This window comes from Capsicum annuum, chromosome 10 (genome assembly GCF_002878395.1).
Source record: "Capsicum annuum cultivar UCD-10X-F1 chromosome 10, UCD10Xv1.1, whole genome shotgun sequence".
NCBI classification, from domain to species: domain Eukaryota; kingdom Viridiplantae; phylum Streptophyta; class Magnoliopsida; order Solanales; family Solanaceae; genus Capsicum; species Capsicum annuum.
In genome coordinates, this window is record NC_061120.1 from 80,656,014 (window position 1) to 80,660,670 (window position 4,657).

Sequence of the window (4,657 nt, forward strand, 5' to 3'; positions counted from 1 at the left end):
GAAATAATTGTGAGCCAAAATAAGGCATGCAGAAAGTTTTGTCAACAGACGAGTGTAGGAACTCATAGAAATACCAAGGTTCAAAGGGTTTATTTGAGGATCATGGAAAAGAAAAGATACTGTGTTTGTTTTAGAGTCACTTCTAATAATATGAGTTTGGGTCAACGATACAGAAAGTCGATGACAGATGCTAATGGTTGGAATCAAGGTTAAATATAACGAGGGCGAGAATGATTGCCATGGAAGCTAAAGACACAAACCTGCCACCATGGTTTTTAACTCACAAATTTTCTTTAATAAAATAGGAAATATGTTACCTTCAAATCAAGGATTTCAAAGAATAAATATCAAGGGTTGCAATGCCTCATTTCTACAAATATAGGAAGCAATGTTGCTGTACAGGTTTGATAATAAAATTATGGTAAAAATTCATCATCCTATATCCCTCGGAGGCATACTTTTTTGCCTAGATATTTCAGTTTTCAATTACTGGGTGATATATTTCTTAAATTGAACCTTGATTCCTATAAGACGTACCTTTTAGTCAAGTCATTCCCTTTGATTCCTATAAGATATACCTTTTAGTCGGGTCATTTCCCTTGATTCCTATAAGACATAGCTTTTAGTTGAATGATTCCCCTTGATTCCTATAATACGTATCTTTTAGTCGAGTTATTCTCTATGATAACTATAGGGCGTACCTTTTAGTCGAGTCATTCCCCTTGATTCCTATAGGACGTATCTTTTAGTTGAGTCATTCCCTTTGATTCTTATAAGACGTACCTTTTAGTCGAGTCATTCCCCTTATTCCTATAAGACGTATCTTTTAGTCGAGTCATTCCCCTTGATTCCTATAAGACATACCTTTTAGTCGAGTCATTCTCCTTCATTCTTATAGGACGTACCTTTTAGTCAAGTTATTCCCCTTGATTCCTATAATATGTACCTTTTAGTTGAGTCATTCCCCTTGATTCCTATAGGACATACCTTTTAGCTGAGTCATGTAAGATCCCATAAAATCCTAGCTTAACTCAGTCCTTTAGAGCATGAAAAGAAGTCCCAAACTTAGACACTTCAGCTAAGTGATTATACTTAGAATCATTTTTAGCCTTTATAAATTGGCAATCTTATTTTGCAACCCTTATGATCTTAAAATATTGATCCTTAGAGTGAATAATGATCAAATGTGTCCATAGGTCACTTTGGGTGAGTTTCAAATTTTTTGGACCTCGTTTGAAATATGTATAGGTGACTAAAATAGTGGGTCGACACGATCTCGATGCATCACATCACCCATCACGTCGATGGATATTTTCCCCAGTGATAGACTGTCAATTCCAGTAACCCAACATGAACTCGATGCGGCTCTTCGTCCATTGCATCGACTCCATTGATGCAGCGCATCGGTTTGCGCGTTGCTAGGTACATTTTCAATAATTAAAAGTCCACATCCAAAGGGATATTTGGGTCATTTTTCCACTTTTATTCATTCCCAAAACACGAAATTAAACTATCTTAAAGGCTAAATCACTCATTCTCTCTAAAATTTTCTCAAGAACAAACCCTAGGACATTCAATTTCAAATTCAAGCTTCAAGAACACACCATCAATCTTCATGAATTTGATTAAAAGGTATATTAGGTGTTCATTTAAGGGTTTTCTTCCACCTTTGAAGTTCAAGAACCTCTTTTAAAACCATAAGTTAATTGCTTTCATGAATTTCATATTGAACTTGATTGTATTCATGATTATGATATTATTTGGATTTTAATCCATGATTTACTACAAATTTCATGAAATTAAATTATCATGTATGGTGAATTATATGATTTGCATGTTAAACCCTTGAAATTACAATTGATTATTGCATCCATGATGTCCATGCGTTGACTATCCTCATGTGAAATAACCATGCTCCTCAGGTGTTTGATAGAATTCCTATGTGAATTGAATAGTAAAATTATGATATGTCATCATGTGGTCCTATTCATGTACAAGTTCATGTATCTCAAGTGTTTGACAAAATGCCTAGGTGAATGTATTGTTAACAAGTATTTATTGTTATGCTTTTTAAGATCATATTATGCTTTACTTTCTATGCTTTTGAGTCCTGGGGCTATTCAATACCCAAATAATCTAGTTATTTATCCAGAGCTACAGTAGTTACAAAATAGTCTCAATAATGTCACGAACAGTAGTACTCAGTCCGTTACAGAACTCAGTGAAACTCATTATCAATCCAATTTAGCTCAGTATCATGAATAGTGTATTTAGTCAGTTAATAGAACTCAGTGAACTCAGTCCAATTCAGTCAGTTAGCATGATCAGTAATAGTTTACTCAATCCTAGTACAGTCTAGCAATCAGTTCAGTGTCTATTCAGTTGGGAGTAGGAATCAGCACCGAGTGAACCAAGGAATGAGGGTATTCCTGTCAGTAAAGGGTTTGACCCTTAGTAGCAATCCTTGTGTTATAGAACTATGTTTCCAGTATAGGTTGAGATATCTTTCTTCCAGATAAGAGTTGATACATCTCGTATGAGTTTTCCTACCAGCGAAGATTGACAAAATGTCTTTCTGCCAGATAGAGTTAACTCACAGCCATTGTTAGTATCCCTTGGCAAGGTGCTAACACCCTTCTAACTGGGATCACAGGTTGGACCCCAACTCAGTTTAAAATTAAGGTATGCCATTTAAATAAACACTCTCATAGTTATAGTTATAGTTTTAGACTCAGTATAAAACCTCAGATCAGTTTTTAGAATCAAGACTGTCAGACACAGTCACCCAGGTTAGTATAGAACTCAGTTTAGTTCTACAGAATCAAGATTGTTTGAAATAGTCACCCAATTATCAGTAACTCAGTTTTCAGTAATTCAGTTATCAACGATCTCAGTTATAGTAAAGCAGATTTACATGCAACATTGCATAATGAGTATTTACAATAGTTTCATATATATATATATATATGTATGTATATATATATATATGTATATATATATATATATACTCACATTCAGTTATACTCATGTTACTCAGACATTTATTGTTCATGTATATGAACCCTTGCATATCGGCCTACCTGACCTAGAATACCAGTACATTCAAAGTACTGATACATACTCTTTCTTTTGCACTATGACATCTTATCTCATAGGTTCAGACGCATGGGCTCCTGACCGTACTTAGCAGCGTAGCCTATCAGTAGTAGATTTAGTGGTGAGTCTTTATAGTTCGAGGACAGAGTTATCATTTTAGTAGTTTAGTATATTCAGTAGTTGGAGTTAGTTGAGGACTTGTCCTATCAACTAAATGTTTAGACAGTTAAAGACTTTTAGGCTAGATAATTTCACTCAGAATTGTAGCTTTCAGTATTTATTTATTAATATTCAGTATTTATTTTCAGATTATGAACCTTATGGCATTTCAGCCTATTTTTCAAATTATTCCAGTATTATTATTCAGTGCTAACAGCAGGTGCTATTCATGGGTTAGTTTGTGGTCCTTCGGGGTCATGAGCACAGTGTGGTATTTAGGGTGCAGACTCGAGCTGTTACAAACTTGGTATCAAAGCCTAAGGTTCAATATAGTCCTAGGGAGTATGAAAGCCGCATCTAGTAGAGTTGTGCGCATGGGTGTGTAGCGCGCCACACTTATGGACAAGAGGCTATGAAGAGTTTTTAGGAAAAGTTTCCTTTCTTGCAATATTCATGTCATGTGGGTGGGCATGAGCTCAAGTTAAAATCTCAGTCTAATCCAATTTTTCTCTTTTATTTATAGAGTATGCCTCCAAAAAGAACTAATGAAAGAAGAATTGAAACTCAGCCAGCACCTCCGCCCGTTCAGGCAGATCTCCTGGACGAGCATGTCTCCCACGCAGAATTCAGAGTAGCTTTCACCACTTTGGCTCATTCTGTGGTAGGCTAGAATGAGCGCCCAGCTTCCGTTCAAGCTAACCTAGTGGCCAGTACTGCCATAGCTAGAATTTGGGACTTCACCCAAATGAATCCCCCATCATTTACAGGGTCTAAGTCTATGGAGGACCCACAGGAATTCTTTGACATAGTGTAGAAGGTCACAGTTATTATAGGAGTAACTTCTATTGAGAGTGCCGAGTTAGATGCATATCAATTGCAGGATGTGGCTCACATATGGTTTAAGTAGTGAAAGATAGATGGGAGCGCAGAGGCCCACAGAATGGGAAGAGTTTGATACTTCTTTCCTTGATAGGTTCTTTCTACTAGAGTTGAGGGATGCTAAGGTTTTGGAGTTTATTAATATGAAATAGGGCAACATAACAGTGAAAGAGTATTCCCTCAAGTTTATTCAGTTAGCTAGATATGCCCCTCATATGGTAGCAGAAAATAGATCTAAGATGAGTAAGTTTATGTCGGGTGTGTCTAAAAGTGTGGTCAAGGAATGTAGGATCACAATACTGATTAAGAAAATGGACATATCTAGGCTCATGGTCCATACTCAGAAGATAGAGGAGGATAAGAATAAGGAAATGAAGAGAAAGAACAAGATAGCTAGAATATATAGCTTCAACTTCACTCATCCTAAGTCAGAGGGTGGCAATCATTCTTAGTTCTACCTAAAATCTTTAGTTCTATCTCCGTCCTCAGCCACTGCCCCAGTTTTGAAATTCAAAGACGGCAA